Here is a 21,130-nt window from a genome sequence, read left to right as displayed (position 1 = left end):
AAAAAGACCTAAAAAGTTTCAAGATCCTGAAAAATAATTTTAGTTAGTATAACTAGTTTTAAACTTTTAATTTTATCAAGTTTTAGACGATTGCATATTAAAGTTTATTGTGTTCAATAATTATAATTATAAACATACTATTCTAAAATGCTTAATTCTAATTCAACAGTTTATGAACCAAGCAGGAATAAAATACAATTAATTTTGTATAAATAAGTTTATGCTTAGTCTAAAAAAAACAAAAAAATGTTTGTCCATCTGTTTTGCTAACAGAAACAGTTTAACTTGTAGAAAGTTACTCTAACTTTTTGTAAATACAGTTCAAAGAAACAAAATTAAAAGTCAGAAAGATAATTTTCTTTTTTAAAATACATTAAACTAAAAAAATTGTTTTCAAAGAAAAGTTGTAAAAAAATTTACTTCTGATTAAACTAAAAATCAACCATAGTTTCAGCTGGTTTTGAAACTGAAACATTTACACACTTTCTGAAATTTATTTTATGCTTTTATATTGTTTCAATCTAGAATAAGTATAATGAAAAACTCTAATTGTTTTCCAATATAATAAAAAAACTACCAAGTATTTCATTAAAATATATAATAAAAACTTGAGTCTTTCAATTTTCACAGATTTGTTATTATCATTATAAAGTTGATACTCGAAAATGCTTTTTTTGATTAAAATTATAAACACGTTCAATAGTAAATAATAGTCTTCTGTAAAACTTCTTATAAACTAACAATTTTAAAACTTTGTTTGATTCAAACTAAATATTTTAAAAAATACTTAAAATTTGACTGGAATTATACTAAAGACTAGTTTGTAAAAGACGATTACACTAAATTTTAAAACTAATCTGTTAATTATTAACCACTTAATTTTGGTAATCTAGTTGTACAGAATACAGTAGAATTTAATTACATTAATTTACTGCTTACCAGTCATATTGTAATTTAATTTGTAGAAATTAAATCTTGTAAGGGTATGCAAAATTTAAGTACAAACTTAATTTAAAACTGTTTCGTTAAACCAAATTAACTTAGTTTCAGCTTAACATAATTACACACTTAAATGATCTGGTTTTAAAGTAAGAAGTTTCTCAAAGTAAGTAAGTTGTATTTCATGCTTTTAATATTTAAGTTTGCTTGTTTTATTTCAGTAAAAATCTACTAAATAAAAACTTCTATCTTCTAAACTTCCCTGAACAAAGTTGAACAAACAGGTCAGATTTGTCTCCTTTTTTTAATATTATGATTACAAAGCTTTTCAGACTTAATTTAAACTAAGTTTTTCAATTAATACTTCGTTCTAAGAATAAATTCATTTTCAAAAAGTTTTAGTTCTAATAAAAAAAGTTAACTATTAAAAATATGACTTTTTAAACTATATATACAACTTAAATTTTTTAAGCACTCTATTTTGCGTTCAATATACATACTGTTAAGTAGTTATAACTAAAATAAAATTTATTAACTACAACTAATTTTAACAACTTATAACACAAAAAAATGTTTTTCAGTACATAAAACAGTTTATACAGCTTAAAATGAAAAAAAAAAGTGTAAGTTTATGTTCTTTATATTTATTGCTTTCTTATGCTGTAGTAAAGCTTAAGTAACTGCAACTAATTACCTAATTGAACATTAATATACATATTCTCATTAATTAGCTGCTTTTAATGTTTTAAACATAGTATTTTTTATGAATGGAAAAGTTACACAGAACCAACGTTTTTATGATAATTTCAATACAACTACAAAAAGTTTAGTTTTGTTTTTAGAAGGATTACTTAAAACTTTTTTTCTATCTTATTACTTAATAGTTTAACTAGTAAATTTTGATTTAAACTTTAAAAATACAAGTTTTCTTTTGCTTTCATTTTAATTAACATTTTATAATATTCACAATATGTTAGTCAAAAAGTTCTTAGTTTATATTAACAAAAACTGTGTTATGTTTTTTATTAATAAAGCTTATAAAAAAATCAACCGCTTAAAACTTAAAAACATTAATATAATTTTTGTAATTGTTTATTGAAGCACTGTTTAAGTTCAACATTGAAATTTCAAAAATGTAAAAAATAGTTATAGAAAAGTTAAAAATAACTTGAACACCTTTGGTTAAGTTATCTGCTGATTCAATCATATTTTTTATAAATAATTTACTTAAAAATTTTTTTTGTAAACTTTATATAAAGTTCAAAAGTAAATAAATGTTTTATTTGCAAAGTGCTTATAATACAAAAATGTTCAAAAGTTTCAAAATACATTAGATAAAATTGAGCATAAAATTTTATGTAACAGCAAAATATTCACTTGAAAATATAACAAACAATAAGAAATCAAATGCAACTAAAAAACTATTTTGTTAAAAATGCATTTTAAAAGTACAAACACAACACTTTATTTCATCTTTAAAACAAACTTAATAACAAAAACTAAACAAAACACTGAGTTTAAATGCAAATCTTGAAAAATCACTTTACAAGGGTAATCAAGTATAAAAATAAAGCTGGAAAATTTCAAACAACTAAGCAATAAAAAGGTTCATTTTACAAACAAAACTGCTGTTGCATGAAAGAACAAAATTTCATACAAAGCTATTTCCTCAATGGCTTGGTAGCATCCAAACAAGAGGCTTTTATGGCTTTTTTCTCTTTTACCGCACGCACGCAAGCTTAAAGTTTACAAGCAGGGTCGAATTTTTAGTTCAAGAATTTTACCTACTGTTTTGTAAGTTTTAATACTAAAATTAAAGAAACTACAAAAAATTTCAAAATATTAGTAATGATAAACAAAACTAAAAGTTCAGTCAAGGATAAACTTTTTATTTTTGTTAAGAAACTTACAATGTTTTTCTTTTTTACGGAAAGTTTATTTAAAACTCAGTCTGAGCTAAAAAAAAAAGTTGAGTCAGCAAACTGCAGGCTTTTTTTGTTTTCCCTTCTTTTTATACCCGCATCCCTAACCCACCTAACCCAAAGTATTAAAAGTAGTCAAAAAGAAAATTTTCTTAATTTAAACTAAAAACAATATGAAAAAAGTTTTATTTTGCTGACTCAGCTTTTTTTCAGCTTAGAATGACCTCTAAGTATACTAGCCGTTTTTTACTTAAGTTACGTAGAAAAACGATTTACAGTTTTTATATCAACTTAAGTTTGTAATTTTTTATATATAAACAGCAATGGTTTTTGTAACAATTGTTTCTGTACAAAGACTAAATACTTTTTTGACAACATTTACACAAAATTTAGAAAACATTTTCTATGTTTTTTAATTAAAATTAAAAGCTGATTAAAATAAATACAGACTCTATGTTTAGTTTTACAAAAAACTATTTAAAAGCTGTTACTTCCTTACAAAAAAGTTTTATAAACTTTTTAAAGGAAAACTACTACCTACTGCTAATAAAAAATTAAATTAAAGCTAAAAGAAAAATTAAGAGTTTGGAACTGCTAAAACATATTCTTTAGTGAAATAAATATTATGCAAATATTAGTTTATGTGAATTAGTTACAGTCTAAAGAAATCAAAAACAAAAAAACTATTAATTTTATCTACAAAGCATATTTTTTTTTTGTAATTTAACCTTAGTTTTCAAATTCTTACTCAACAAATTTAAGATAATAAAAGTTGACATTGCTAAATCAAAAATAAAAGTAAACTCAATATTTTCAACCTTTAGTATTTTATTCTCTACTTAAACAACTTTGCTTGTTTTATTTCTAATAAAAAAATATAAAGTTTACTTCTTAAATGAAAAAAGTTATCACCAGTAGAACTTAGGTATTATTTTTCAGATAATTATAAGTGAGTAGAAATTTATGTAAAAATACTTGTAGTTCTTTGATTAGTAGTGAAAACAGTTATAAATGAAAAAGAAACAAAAATAAACAAGAAAAGTGATGAAATAAAAATATCTTCACTAATTTATTCAGCCCAACTCTTTTGATGTAATTTTCTTTTTTTTAAATTTTTAATAATTAAACAACTTACTTGTGTTATAGAAAGCAGATTTTTAACTAAGATGCAAACTTACTAAGTTAAAAAAAATTAAAGATTTGACTAGACAAAGCACCAACAGTCTTTGAAACAAAAAATTTTTGCTGAGTATAATCTAAAAAACAACAACTTATCTTACTCAGACCTTTCAAGCATATTTTTTGTTAAACAATTTGTGACTAGTCAGAAAAAAATTATAATACAGCAAAAAGAAGTAATATGATCCACGTGTGTTTGTTTATACACAAGTGTAATTTAATACACTCGTTTCATGTTTCTTTTTTAATAGGTAAGCTTAATTAAGTTACACCCTAGAGACTTTTAGATATAAACTTAAGCTGAAAACCAAGCTAAAATACAACTCAAGCTTATAGGAGTACAACACAACTAGTTTTTGATATTTAATATTTTCTTTGTAAAATATAAAGCCAAATTAAAATTTTTAAAACCTTTGATATTTACGCCTAGGAATTTTTTTTAAAACTGATTTGTACATTTTTATTAGTATTTTTACTTATTCTACTTTGACATTAAAGTTTTTTAACATTTAGATTTTACTTTTGTACTGCAATAATAAATTATAATGTAATAAATTCAAGTTTCTTATTTTCTATACGGCTTTTAGATTTAATTTACTCCCCTTAAATAAACTTTATTTGATTACCTAGTTATAATTTTTTTTGATTGCATTAATCGAACAATACTGCATTGCTATTTATTTTGTTATGAAAAACCCTAACTGTTCTTTTGAGATTATAATTTTAAAGCTTGAAAATCCATACCAAATAATGAATTACTTGTGTGTTTCTGTATTTAGTAATATAAACAAGTTTATATTTGACTGTTTTATAAATGCTTATAAAACTAAAAGTAGCAAAAAAGTATTTTAAATTTATTATCGATAAGACCACAGCCTTGAAAACTATAACTCTTTATAAATAAACTTAATCTTAATTTAGCAGTATACTAGTTTGTAGCATATAGTTGTTTTATTTTAATTAAATTCCAAAACAAAAATCTGTGGTTATGAAGGAGCTATAAAAAGCTTACAAATCTCTAAGTTTGTTTGTATATAAAGTTTGAATAAAATTTAAGAAAATTGAGTTAGTTTAAAACAGTAAAAGCTATATATGAGCGTAAGTAATTAAAGTTACTTTAAAAAAATGTTTTGTAATAAGTTCCCTACGATTAAAGCATAATTATCTAAAAACTTAGTCATGTTTAAATAAAAAAGAAACTATAAACAAGATTAAATTATTGTATATGAATTCTTTTTTATGAAGTTATATAAAACACTAAGTTTAAAAAATAAATAAACAACTACCGTATTATCATTTTGTATTAAATAAAATTTACTTTTACATAATGAAACAAGATAATGAAATTTAACTCTTTTATAAATAGTACAACTAGATTTATAAACCGTTTTTTGTTGTACTTTCGACAAACTAATACACACACAAGTAAAACTAAGTACAATTGAACTCTTGAATTTGAAATTTTAGGCGGCAAGAAGCTGAAATTACGAGTTTAAACCGGTTTAGAAAATTCAGGAAAAATTCACTTCCGTATTATGACGTATGAATCCGGTTGAGCTTAATTTTTTGTCGTTTGAATATGTTATCATTTTAGTTGTCAAAAGTTTGCTTAGAAGATGTTTGTCAGTTTACAGTAAGATAAATTTTCTAGCTACTTGATTATTAATTTAGTAAACTTTAATAAACATTTTATTAAAGTAAGTTGGCTTTAAATTAGATAGAGCACTCTCTCTTTTAGAGTCTGGTTTCCTAGAAGAAAGTAATTTACACTATATTCTATAATGATGTTGGTAAACTTCTTTATTATTAAAACATTCCTAAACAAATTAGGTTCTTTAAAGTTGCACTTGTAATTACTAGGGTGAGATCAAAGCGTCTGAATTGCAGATTATGTTTCAGAGCTTGAATTTATTTATTAAAAATTATTAGGTATCTAAAGTTAAAATATATGCTTCAATTCTATTTTACTACAGATTGTCTTCATTCAAAATCTGCATCAAAGCATATTGGTCAATGTGAAAATAGATTTCTTTTATCTTATTAACCAAACATTAATACAACTTTAACAAATGATTGATTATTTTCTAATTAAGAATTAATGTAAGTATATGATCTCTAAGCCTGATATTTTGAGTAGGATATAATTTTAGGTTATTTACTCTTTGTTTACAAAATCTTTGAGAAAATCTAATTGCTTTTCATTAAGCTTCAAACTTGGTTCACGGCAGCTAAAATGGTTGTGTTGTAGTTTTAAATGTTCATACTAATTTTCAATCCAGAAGAATTACTACTTAAGAATTGGGTGAAAACCTTATCAGTACTAATTGCTTTTACTCAACACTGTTAGAGTAAAATCAGCTATACTCCTGCCTACTTGTATTATTTCTTCACTAAAGCTTTGTTATAGCTTAACACAATATAATTTTACATGGAAGTATATCCACTTGATATTTTGGCGGCAAAAATTACCGGATATTATTTGGAAAAGTCTTTTCTACCGCGTTCGTCACACTAGATGTTGCGTTTTTTGAATCAGTGTTTCCTTGTTCACTTCTTGTTTCGCTCATGGGGTGTTCTTAGTTGAGTGCTCAATTTTAAACTTTCTTATGAAAGTGTTTTTGTTCACTGTGCTCAACTGTATTCAGAAAAGAGTTGGTTTAGAAAGAAATATTTTTATGAGGCATGAATCTGTTTTTCTGCCAAGCCTTCTTTCTGTAAACTGTTAGTTTGTAATTTTTTCTCCTCGTTTTCTTCTGTTGAGATTGACACATCCTTTATTTCACAAACTATAAAAAGTGAACTGTTTTAAACTTTTATTCTTGCCAAGAAAAATTGAGCTGGTTCAACTTCTTCTAGTTGTAACTTTCCCTGACATTTGTAGAAAAGCTTTCAAAAAGTCGTTTCTCTTTATGTACAATCCTTTGTTACCAAATGCTTCTCTTTCTCAATCTATTTTAAGATTCGAACCTCTTTTTGCTAGTTTTACTTTTGACATTGTAAATTTTTACTTAAACTGTGCTCAACTATGATAAGGAGCATGAATAGAAAATAATTAGTTTAGAAAGAAGTACCTTTCCAAATTACGTATGATCCTGAGTGTTTGCCAAGTCTTCCGTTTGTAAAGTGTAACTTTATTCCTTATAACTGGCATTTGCTTTATTTCATTTAGAAACAATGCAAAGTTCACGATTTCAAACTCATTATTCTTTATTCTTGCCAAAGAAAAATGAGCTAATGATGATTTTTTCTACCTTTAAAAAATAACCATTTCTCAATCCAATCATCTTGATTAATGATAGGCAGTCTTAATATTTTTACTAAATCTGCATAATATTTTTTAGCTCCTTAAATAACCAACTTAAAATAGTTGAGTTTTTAATAATTTTTCATATATTTAAAGGCTACAAAAAACTTTCCTTTGATAAGTTTACAAAAGTCTTAAAATTTTTTCGCAAACAAGTCTTTATAAAGAACTTTCTTTTTTCTTTTGCATAACTAACATAGATCATTTAACAATTTAATGGTTGATTGTTTGTAAAAAACAAGTTATTTTCTTTCAACCATAACTGAAGATACATTTACTTTTTATTCATCAATTAATAGTTGATTCTATGAAAACTTGTTTCAAACAAATTTTTAAACTTTTCTCAGAAAGTGTTCTTTCAATTGTAATAATTGATAATCAACTAAAACACTATTTTCAAAGTTGGTTATATTGATTAACAATCTCCAAAGTGTTACAGTCAGTTACTATTTCAAATTTACTTTCAGTAAAATTACTAAACATTTATGCTGAACTATCTTGTAAGTTTTTTTATTCTGACGTTGATAACTATAAAAGGATAACTTGTCTTTCATATCCTCGCTTTGTTAAAAAAAATTTAATCTAAAAAGCTAATCATTTATTTCTACACCCGAAAACTGTGTAGTTACATTCTTGGATCCATTTCTCATGATTTCAAGGAAAATTGCCGCGCTTTTTCAAGTATTTCCTGAAATACTTGAGTTCCCACACCTGAAAGTACAAAAGTATTTCACAATTGTCCCGACAAAACAGTCTTTGTACCTTGTCACGGTCGCACTTTAACCAACTTTTAAGTCAGACACATCAACTATACCCGGTTTGCCTGAATGTGGCCTGCCGGGTTGTTATTTCTGTCCGCTAAACAGTTGTATTTATGTGCTTGACATGTGTGATTCGTCTATTTCAACAATTTTGCCAGACCCACTTTTTGCTTCATTTGTAAAGCAACTGTTCAAGTTTATCTTGACTGATTAGTATAGCACTTGCGAGATTGAGTTGTAAATTACGAGAAATTTATTTGCATTTTTTATCATCTAAGTTGATCTCATTTTTACTTTTCAATAAACTTTGATACAATTTTTATACAATCAAGTTTTCAAATGACATGTATGAAAATATGTTTACCATATTATTTCTTATTGAAGATTTTCAGCACCATTTAGCTAACATATGTGTACATGACTTTAAATTCGTTAATAATATACGTTTTTTGATAATATTTTTTATACAATCTAAGCATTCAGTTTCAAAAACTTAATCGACATTCTGTTAAGAACTTTTACACGAATTGAAATGCATTAAACTTATCAACTGAAAGTTCAGTACTTTTTTATCAAACGAGAACACTATATTACAAGGAAAATTTTCCATTTGTAATAGCCTGATATACTAATTTCCTTATTGTTATTATCCTAGACTTAACGTCTTTTTACCAAGTTTATTTTAAACCTTGTCTTTTCATTTAAGTATTTGTTTTTTTCACAATCTGTGAAACCTTTTAACCAAAACGGTTCAACAATCTCTGAGGCTCAACCTGATAAGAAAAAAAACTTATCATTTTCCAAACTCAATTTTATTCTGATTTAACTGTTGGTAGATATTTCTTGAAAACATGCTTTTTACTGATTAAAATCAGATTCAAACTTATTTGGATTTCTGCTTTAATAGATCCAACTGTGAAACTCCTTTCTGGTACATTCTTTCTATTTTCTTACTATTCACTGGTTTAAGGAAACAATATGTTATTCATTGTCAATGATTCACAAAAAAAAAAACTTACAAAATTGTTTTTGTAACCTTGAGTTGATCTGCTGAATTATCTTTCTATCCACTGCACTACGTATGCGTTTTTTAAAGGAAATTTTTTAATTTTGTCATGTAGTTTTTATTTTTACTATTTAAAAATTACTACTGAACAACATATATGTCATTTAACGGCTTACACATTGCTTCATATATATTCTTCTACTATTCGAAGCATTTTCGCACCTATAAAGATTGTTCAGTTAATATTGGCACAATACCAGATCTAGTAGTGGCATATGTAAGACTGAGAACGAAATTACTGGATCTCTATTTGATTTTGATTCAATAAACTTTTACTTATAAAAAATCAACTGCATTTTGATCAAATTCCAGTTGAACTAACTTCTTTCTTCGAGTTTCACTGACATATTCAGCATAAAAGTATGAAGTTTTGCTATTTATAAATAAAACTTTACATTTTATGAACTCTATCAAGCTATTTTTATGTTGTTCTAAAGTGATGAATTAATGAGTTTTAAAATTTACCTTAATATGTTGGTTTCTTTAGTTCTACACTTGTAATTAGTGGGAACAAGTTCTAACTTACTTTTAATATTTCCTTCGATCTAGAATCCTCATTTACTGCTTAATAACTATTGATTTTAACTAAATTACAACAAAAACAACAAGATTTTCTAGTTATACTCTGAACTTGTTTTATGCTTGGGTAGAAGTTTACAATATCAAAGTTTACACAGAATAATTGGTAATTTTGTATTTTGTTGAACCATGTCAATACTTCGTATAAGTTTTTCCATTGGACTGGGAAACATTTAGTTGTTATCTCGTACATAGCTTGCTCTACTTTTACAAACAATTGGTTGTATTTAAGTATTCTGTTATACAAAATACTTTCCTGTGTAAGAAAATTAATATTTTACATAGATAACTATTGTTAAACACAATGATTTAATCATACAATTTACTTTCTCATTAGCTACATCTGCATCATTTCGAATAATCTCTTCAACTTTGAGACTTTATAAGAACTTCTGATGCATTGGGCTATACTAAAGAATAAAATATCAATTATCAGATGCTAAAAAAAATATATTTAACAAGATAAAGTTGCCTAAATATTCTAGAAAGTCCAACCTATGGATTATTTCCAACTTCCTTAGTTATTATTTGCCATTTTTAAGCCGAGGTGGATTAGATCATACTTCACTGCTACATACTCGGTTGACATCTGATTGTTTTAATAAATCGAACTTATTGTAATCGTGTTTTGACGAGTTGGAATTAACTTTTTCTTGAAAATTTGTCTGATTCAATATATTTATTTTGATATGCTTTGTTTCCATCTTGAAACTTGATTAGTCATTTTCGGAAGAAATTACGAACAGATGAATTTGTAAACCTGTTTTTGAAATTTCTGTATTATTTGTTGCTTGAAGTGAATTGGACCTTACATTAATACCACATTCAGTGTTAACATCTGATTTGTTTTATTAAATTGGTTTGCTGATCGATTTTATAGCAATCGGGGTTTTTGACTTTGTGATGAATGGAAATCAAAATGGATGAAATTATCTTATCCTAAACAATCTTTTTTGCCATTTTTCAACATTTGGTCTGATTAAACCTCTTTGTATTTTGCTATACCACCTGCATTTCTTTGCACCAATCTTGAAATTTGACTGATCAGTTTTTGGAGAAATTACGCACAAATTAGTTTTTAAAATTTCTGTGCTGATAATGAGTCTGATAAAATAAATAGTGGATAATATGAGTGATGTCTTTTTTATTTGCTAAATTTGATCATCATTTTAGATTGTTAATAAAAATCATTTCACTAATTTCTACTTTTGCAGTGTAGTCGTTCAAATATTTATTTAACTTCTATTATCTGTTTGAATTTAGAATAAAAAGGTAGCTTTAAAACAATACCCCGATTTAAATAGCTACTTAATACGATAAACTTGATTTTACATAACACAATTATTTCTATTAATCATTAATCATTTTCTAAACCAAGCCCTTTTTTTAACTGTTTAAACTTTTTTTTTTTGAATCTTTCACAACAAACTATTGACTTGAATGTTTCAAGGCTCACTGTAGCTTCAATAAAGTTTAGTTCAACCTAAAAAAATAAATTTCAAAAAGTTTCTTTTTTTTCTAACTTTTCTATTGGTAGATATTGTTTGAAAACAAGTTTTGTACTCCCTGAAACAAGATACCAAACTCGTACAATAATGACTTTATCTAGTGATAGATAGAATTAACAAACTACTACCTGTGCACTTTTTTTTACTCTCTACTGATCTATCAAGCAATATATATTCGTAATCACCATTGAGTTTAAGTTGACTATATTTATTGTATTTGTAATTATGTAGGAATCCTCAATTTCCATAATTGTCCGGTCAATATTGCTTCATGTGTGTGTAAAGCACTTTCGTTAAATATTTTAAATGTTATCCTCTAACATTGTTTATGTTCTTGTAAAGTTTATGGCTTTTACAAGGTGTTTTTTAATTATGCTTGGGTATAAATTTACAAGATTGAAGTTTACAAAACACTTGGTTATTTTGTGTTTGATACTGTTAAACCATCTTGAAACTTCGTATGTGTTTTTCCACTTGGTTAGAGAAGATTTAGTTGATAGCTTATTCTACTTTAACTTTTTATATATAAGTGGGTATATCTTCTTATTCAAGTAACTTTTATTTGTAAGAAAAACAGTAATTTAATTTAGTCAGATAACTTTTATTGAAATGTCTCAACGATTTAATCATATAATTTACTTTCTCATAAGCTACATTTGGTATCATTTCTTCAATTTCAATATCTAAAAAAATTAAAATACTGATAACAATAGCCTACATTGTAAAAAAAAAATGTTGCTGTAAATAGCTCTTTATTAGATACTTGTAAAACCATATCTAACAAGATAAATTATTCAATATTTGCCATTTTTAAGCCGAGGTGGATTAGATCATACTTCACTGCCACAACCTCGGTTATATCTGATTTGTTAAATCAAATTTATTGTAATCGGGTTTTGACTATGTGATGAATGGAAATTAATTTTTTCTTGAAAATTTGTCTGATTTAATATCTTTATTTTGATATGATTTGTTTCCATTTTGAAACTTGATTAGTCATTTTCGGAAGAAATTACGCTCAAATGAATTTCTAAAGCTGTTTTTAAAATTTCTGTATTATTTGTTTCCTGAAGTGGATTGGATAATACTTAAACGATTAGGGATTAACATCTGATTTGTTTTATTAAATTGGTTTGCTGATCGGTTTTATTGCAATCGGTTTTTGTTACTTTCCTAGACTTTACTTATTTTTTATCAAATTTATTCCGAACTTTCTCTGTCCACTTTAGTATTTATCTTTTGAAAGTTTGTTAAACCTTATTGACTTAAACGTTTCAACAATCACTGAAGCTTAAGCTGTCAACAAAAAAGTTTTCTAGTGTAACTAGGTAGAGTTATTTTATAAGAAATCGAAAAAAGTTAGTGTCTGATTTTAATCAGTAAAAGCATGTTTTCACTTTCAAAACTCAATTTTATTCAGACCTAACTGTTGGAAGATATTTCTTGTAAATATGCTTTTTACTGATAAAAATCAGACACTAACTTTTTTCGATTTCTTATAAAATAGCTCTACCTAGTTACAGATTTAATCAATAAACTTCTTTCTGTACATTTTTTTACTTTCAACTGATTTATCAAAAAAAAGTATTGTAAATCATTATGAGATTTGAAGAAGAACTTTTTGAATTTACTTCTGAACTAGCTAAGAGTTTATGTACATGAATGCAAATTGCTGATTCATTTTTTCTGTCAACTGAATAATCGTATATGGCTGAGCAATGCATGCGCCTTTTAAGGGGAGATTTTTTATTCTGTCGTGTATTTTTAATTTACTAGTTCAAAATTTAGCTGCACTTTAGCCGACTTAGATATTGCTTCATATACCTTTAAGGCATTTTTGCATTCAAACCAATACCAGATGAAGTAGTGGCATAAGTAAGACTGAAAACTTAATTATTGGATCTCTATTTGCAAAAGTAATCATTTTTTTTACTTTTGAATAACTTTGATAATTACTTATGTAAAAAATCAACTGCTTCTTAATCAAATTCCAGTTGAACTAACTTCTTTCGTCGAGTTTCACTGACATATTCAGCCTAAAAGTATAAAGTTTTGAAATAAAAGTTTACATTTTATGAACTCTATCAAGATTTTTTATTTAATCTTCTTAAAAAGTGACGATTTAATGAGTTATAATATTTTCCTTAATATGTTGGTTGCTTTAGTTCTACACTTGTAATTAGTATAATAAGTTAGATCTAACTAACTTTTAATAATTTCTTCGATCTAAAATCCTTATTTATTCATTAATAACTATTGATTTTGAATTAAATTACAGTACACTACCGCTTAAGTACGCAAATTGAACCCGACCAAAAAGTGCGTACTTAGCACGGGTAGTGCGTACTTTTTGACGATATAGTATAATATGAAGTTTAGTTGTTTGTTTTCTTTCTTACAACTAGCCACCAAATAATTAAGCCAAATAAACAAGTCATTTATTTTAAATAACATTTAAAACATAATTCTAATTTGCAAGTTTTTTTTTAGAATTTAAAATGATTTATTTTTTCTATAAAAAGCTTCTACATAATTAATACGTACATTTAATATAGAAAGTCAATGTCAGTCAATGATTTTAAAAAAATATTAAGCTACATTTTGTTTTGTTAGAGGGAAAGTACAAAACTACTTTGTGTTTACCAAACATTTTCAAAACATCAATGTATGTACGTTTAAATTAAATTATGACTTAACTATTTTGTATATGTAGGTTTTTTTAACTTAGTCATCTAGATTTATTTATTTTATAGCATTACAGCTCAAATATCATTATTCTTTTTACTTTTCTGCAACCACTACATAAGTATTTAGTTTATTAACATTTAATAAGAGGACTGTCTCAATCTCAGGCCACTTGGCTTACTCAGGATTACTCACCCTAGTTTAAAAGTTAACAAAGTATCAGGCTAACTCAGCAGGTTGGCCATTCTACCTGGAAACATAAAATAATCTGGAGAAACTTGATGATTGAAAATTTAGGCAAAAAAACTGGAATTTCTTGAAGTTCTAGTATAACATCCTTTACTTTGTCTTTCTGGATAAGTGCGTACTTAAGGCGTGATGCGTACCAAAAAAAGTGCGTACTTAAGCGGTAGTATACTGTACAACAAAAATAACAAGATTTTCTAGTTGTACTTTGAACTTTATTAGGTGTTCTTGTTTTATGTATAACTTTTACAATATTAAAGATTACAAAAAGCATTTTGTGTTTTGATCTACATACTATTTATTGGTAGTATTAAATTGGTTGTATTTTAGTATTATGTTATACAAAATACTTTCCTGTGTAAGGAAAATAGTATTTTAGATAGATAACTTTTATTAGAATTATCACAATGATTTAATCATACAATTTACTTTCTCATTAGCTACATCTGCACACATTTTGAATAATCTCTTCAACTTTGAGACTTTGTATGAACTTCTGATGCATTAGGCTACGTTGAAGAGTTAAATATCAGATACTCGTAAAACTAAACCTAACAAGTTAAATTTGCCTAAATATTTTAGAAAATCCAATCTATAGGTTATTTCCAACTTCCTTATTTATTATTTGCCATTTTTTAGCTGAGGTGGATTAGATCATACTTCACTGCCACAATCTCAGTAAACATCTGATTTGTTAAATCAAATTTATTGCAATCGGGTTTTGACTTTGTGATGAGTTGAAATTAACTTTTTCTTGAAAATTTGTCTGATTCAATATATTTATTTTGATATGCTTTGTTTCCATTTTGAAACTTGGTTAGTCATTTTCGGAAGAAATTACGAACAAATGAATTTCTAAAGCTGTTTTTGAAATTTCTGTATTATTTGTTGCCCGAAGTGGATTGGGTCATACTTTATTGCTACATACTCGGTTAAAATCTGTATTGCTATATTCAGGGTTAAAATCTGTTTTATTAAATTGGTTTGCTGATTGTTTTTATTGCAATCGGTTTTTGACTTTGTGATGAATGGAAATCAAACTGGACGAAATTATCTTTTTCTAGACATTTTTTTTGCCATTTCTCAACAATTGGTCTGATTTAATCTTTTTTTATTTTGCTATACCATCTGCATTTCTTTGCACCAATCTTGAAATTTGACTGATCAGTTTTTGGAGAAATTACGCACAAATTAGTTTTCGAAATTTCTGTGCTGACAATCTCTGTAAAATAAATATTAGCGGATAATATGAGTGATTTATTTTTTTATTTGATTAATTAGATAATCATTTTAGATTGGTATTAAAAATAATTTCACTAATTTCAATTTTTATTTTTTGCAGGGTGTTCGTTCAAATATTTATTCAACTTCTATTATCTATTTGAATTTAGAATAAAAAGGCAGCTTTAAAACAATACCTCGACTTAAATAGCTACTTGATAAGATAAACTTGTTTTTAAATAACACAATTATTTCTGTTACTCATTAATAATTTTCTAAACTAAGCTCTTTTTTAAATTGTTTAACTTTTTTTTTGAATCTTTCACAATGAACAATTGACTTGAATGTTTTAAGGCTCACTGTAGCTTCAATAAAGTTTTGTTCAGCCTGAAAAAATAATTTTCAAAAAGTTTCTCAACTTAAATTCTTTCTAACTTTACTTTATTTCTAGAATTGGTACATATTTCTTGAAAAAAAGTTTTTTTTCTCCCTGAAACAAGATACTAAACTCGTAGGAAAATGGCTTTATCTAGTGATAGATAGAATGAACAAACTACTATCTGTGCACTTTTTTTTTTAACTCTACTGATTTATCAAGCAATATATACTGTTAATCACCATTGAGTTTAAATTAACTATATATATTTTAATTATGTGGGACTCCTCAATTTCAAAGATTTTTTAGGTTCATACTGCTTCATGTGTATGTAAAGCACCTTCATTAAATATTTTAAATTTTATCTTCCTACATTGTTTGTGTTCTTGTATTAACTTGAGTAAAATTTACAATGTCGAAACTTACAAGACCATTTGGATTTTTACCAATATTTATTGTTGAACCATGTTAGCACTTCGTATGTGCTTTTCCACTTGGTTAGAATGATTCAGTTGTTATCTCGTTGATAACTTATTCTACTTTATCTTTTTATATACTAGTTGGTTTATTTGTTACACAAGTTATTTTTCTGTGTAAAAAAAAATGGTATTTTAATTTGGTTAGACAACTTTTATAAAAAATAATCTAAATGATTTGATCACAAAATTTACTTTCTCATTATATATAATGTGACTTATGAATACATTGCTGTTCTCTATTGTTTTTATTTCAAAATTTACTGTTTTTCTGAGTAATTGTGTTCTCTTTGTTAAAAGCCACATTTAATAAAACACCTTCTTTTAATATAGTTTTTATTTAACTTCTGTTTTGTTGGACCTTGTGTGAAATTGACTAAAATAAATGCAAATTTAAAAACCATAAAAAAATATACCGAAGTTTATTAATTTTATTGTTGTGTAAAACTTTATTTCTTTTTAAATAGTGATGGTATCAAAAAAATTCTTACATTATTTTTTATCTTATTAATTATTAAAATTAAGGTTTTTAGCCAGATCGAAACTTTAGCAACCATCTAAAAGTTTATTGTTTTATACAACCAATTAATTTATGCAGTTAGAACAAAATAAATTGTCAATGAAAATGCTAAACTATTTTTCATTTTAATTACTTCTTAGATTAATGCTAGCCAAGTTCTTTTGATATTTTTTTTTATAAGCCTAAAATTTAAAAAATATCAACAAAAACTTTAGCTCGGAAAACTTAAAAAATATTTATTGATTGTTTTAAAGTACAGTGATAGAGCTACTTAAAATGTTTTATTACTTTATTTATTTTATTAAAATCGTTTTTCATTTAACTTTTTTACAAACTTTGAGTGCGTACTTTAATTTTCTTAACCTAAAGCTTAATATTTGTTTGTGTTTTTTGTACATATTTTGTTTGTTATAAAATCTAAATTCATATGGTTAAACCAATTGTTAAAGTAAAAACTTTCTAACCCAAATGTCGGCTACTAATATATTTATCTTATTTTGTATTTAAATATATTTTAATTTCTACCACAAAAAAAAACACCTAGCTTTGAAATTAATTGATTAAAACAACAGTTTTTTTTAACTAAACTTAAAATATCGACTCTTCTCGCGAGTCTTCGAACTTGTTAAGTCACGTATTTTAGAATTAAAAGAAAAATTTAAAAAATGTTAGTTTGAAAAATGCTTAAAACTGTAAATTTATTGTATTTATTAAGTTAACAACATATTATTTTTTTTATATTTTATTTTTAATGCTTACTTAGCCTCATCTTTTTAGAACTTAAATTATACTCGCTGGCGGTTGGTTAAACAATTAGTGCCTCAGTGTACCATAAACTATAATAGTTAAAAACTGTTTTTACTAAAATAATGTTAAACACGTGATTAACTAATAATAATGAAAATGCACAACACAAAGGTAAGATAGTCTCATGAGCATGCACACACATCATACAAATATTTTTCTAATACCATGAAAGACAAACTCAATCTTAAGTTGGCAAGAAAGAAAGTAAAAAAAAACCTGGTATACACATAAACTATTTGTATTAAAAAAGTTTACATTTATATACAACTTGTATGGAAACTATTTTTTTAAGAAATAATCTGGAAAAGTTGCGAAACTGTAAATACTCAAATGCATTATAAGAAAAAAGCCTATATAGTTGGTATATTTGCTACTCCTCGTTTAGTTAAGTTCGCTCGTTAAATAACGAACTTTTTCTGTTAACACAATGTGCGAAGATTCGCTAAAGGTGACTGTATATTATAAAGTTAATTCAGTACAGCAACTTATGAAACTTTACAGTTTTATTTAAAGTATACATAAATATTTTGAACTATGGACAAAAAAGCTAAGCTTTTTTTCTATAAAATAAAGCTTTATTTCAAACTATAATTTGATTGTTAATTAATCAGTACTTATTGCGGAGTTTTAAATTATTTTTAACTGTTTCGCATTTTAAATTTATAAACAATTATTTTTAAGTTTTAAGAAAACCAGTAAAATAGAGTTAAAAAAGTGATAAAAAAAGATGTTCAGAAATGAATAGAACAATTCAAATTGGAAACCAAAAAATAAAAAAATCCTGAAAAGATTTGTTGTAAAAAAAGTCATCTTACATGTAAAAGTAAATTTTCCGCCTTACATTGAACTTAAGTTGTTCTTATGTGTTTAAGTTTATGATACTGACAGTTCCATGTAACTTAATATTTAAAATACATTTTTATTATGTTTAAAGCTTTGTTAAAAACACATTTAAGAAATCAGAAATTATCAAATACTTGTTTTTTGAGCCATGTTAAGATTTGAGCTGCTTGATTTTTATCTAAATAAAAAAAAAATTAAAAAAATAAAACCGAATTAAAGCATGTTTTAAATAAAAACTATTTTCATGCAAATCTTTCTTTAGTATTTTAGATTAAAATGGTGTTTTTAATGAAAAAAAAAAGTAAGTTCACCATTAACTTATTTTATTCAAGTTGAATTAAGCTTTTATAAGTGAACTAAGAAAAACAAGTCTAATGTCTAAGGGAAAGTCTACAGAGAATAAGGTCTTCTATACGGTGTGAGACGCACTTCTTGGACTACCGAAGGCGGATCAAACCGTGTACAAACTAGATTAAGATTTAATATTATTTAAGTATGTTGGAAACTTTTTCATAAGACCATTTATAAATATAGACAGTAGTTTCTAATGTACTTTTATTTATCGAATGCTATAAGTTTCTAGGTTAAAGTTAGATATCAGTAAATACATATCAGTAAGTAATATCAACTAAAACCAAAATATGTTCAAAAAAAAGCTTAATAGTCAGATATTTATCATTTTTTTATTTCAATCATTTAAATTTAGTTTCTTATTTAAATTTATAAAAATATATCAAACATTGAATTATATTTCTAATTTCAATATAAATTAAAAGTTAATTGCTGTTTTACATGTATACTTTAGTTTAATTGTAATTATAAACATTACTATAAAACGTAGAAAATGTTTGATTTATTGCAGTGACAAGTATCTTACAACATAAAACAACTTTTATACTAATAACTAAATAAGTAAAAAATTGAAACAAAACATTATTTCTACTAACAAAAAAGATCATTTACTCAACTTTAATTTAAGTTGTACTTAATAAAACTCGAACAAAACAAATTGTTTAAAACTTTAATTTTTTTTTTGACCAACTGGCACTACCAATATCGTAAAGGAAAACTTTGGTTCCCAATTCTTTGCAACATTTCCAAAATGTAACAATTTTACCACCCACACAAACAGCTCTACAGTTAGAATGCTTGAAATTTTTAACAAACGGAGGCTTAATAAGTGTAAACTTCCTGGAACAGCTGTCAAGTATTCACAACTTGTGTTTTCATAGCCACCAATAACAAACAATTTGTGACCCATGCTAACTGAGACATGACAATACCTTCTTTCAATCATATCAGATAAATAAATCCATTTATTTTCATAATAGTCATATGCTTCAACTGATTTTGATAAGTAACTGTTACTGTATCTCATATTTCTACCTCCAGTAACAACAATTTTGCCTTCAAAAACTGTACAAGCTGCATCATGTCTAGTTTCTTTTGTGTCAGTTAGTTGGGTCCACTTGTATTTTATAAAATTGTAAATAAAAAACTACTTATCTCCATAAATTACATATAAGTTATTTTTGAAGGAACAAGTGCAGAAAAAATGATCATTTAGACATAATTTCTTTTCATCTAAACAAGTTTGAGTTTTATTACAAAATTTTTTAACTGATCCATCAAAGCAATAATTTTGCAAATATCCACCAAAAACAAATAATTCTGAATTGATAACAACTGTTTGACACTCATACAGTTCCTTTGGCATGGACGTAAAATATTCACATTTTAATTTACGTCCATCTAGTTTATAAACACTTTTTACAGCCTTGTAGTTTTCAGTCATTCCTCCACAAACTAAAATGCTGAAATCATCTTGGATGCAGTATCTGTTCTCATACAAAACTTTTGGTGGAAAATTTAAAATTTTTCTTTGCTGCACTGTTGATATTGAGTTTGAACTTGACAAAAACGACTCCATTTAGTTTCAGAGAAATCTCAAAGATTAATATGTGTTGGGTAATAGATAACTATATATCACAAACATAAAAGTAATTGTTGACAATTTACAATGCTGTATTATAAAAAATAGGTTACACAGGAGTACTTTAAGAAGAATAAAAATACTTTTATAGTTTTAAGATAAGTTTTACCATTGTTATAACATTTTAAGTTCAAACGATTTCATTGTTAAAAGAAACAACTACTTAAACAACGTCTAAACTCTGTCAAAGATGGAATATGCGTATAAAATTAAAAAAAAACTTATCGTAATTTTTGTCAGAAAACTTTTTATAATCGTTTTATTAGTTTCCTGGTAAATTAATTAAAGTGTACGAAACCTACAATTTGACAAAATAAAAGATGTTACAACTATCACACAATAAATACAAAATTAATAAACAGGCGTATAATTAAAATAACAATTATGTATCTATATTATAGTTTGTTGATCAAAAGAATTTTTTTATAAGAATTTTTATTATTTGATTACATATTTTATGTTGTTTTAACCTTTTAATTTTAGATTTTTTTTAAAGTCTGGTTTTTAAAGTATTGAACCTTCAAAACGTTATACAATACTAATACAAATGAAAACTTATCTACAACTTTACGTATTAAGAATATATTCAACATTTTTTAAGATTTTTTTTGATTTTAATTCAGCTAAAATTTCTAAATTACTGAAAAAATACTTAAGTCATGTTTCTATATTCACTATTGAAATTTATGTCACAACTTATGTTGA

This window comes from Thalia democratica, chromosome 3 (assembly GCF_965202585.1).
Source record: "Thalia democratica chromosome 3, ktThaDemo2.hap1.1, whole genome shotgun sequence".
Classification (NCBI taxonomy): Eukaryota; Metazoa; Chordata; class Thaliacea; order Salpida; family Salpidae; genus Thalia; species Thalia democratica.
This window is presented reverse-complemented; position numbering follows the sequence as displayed.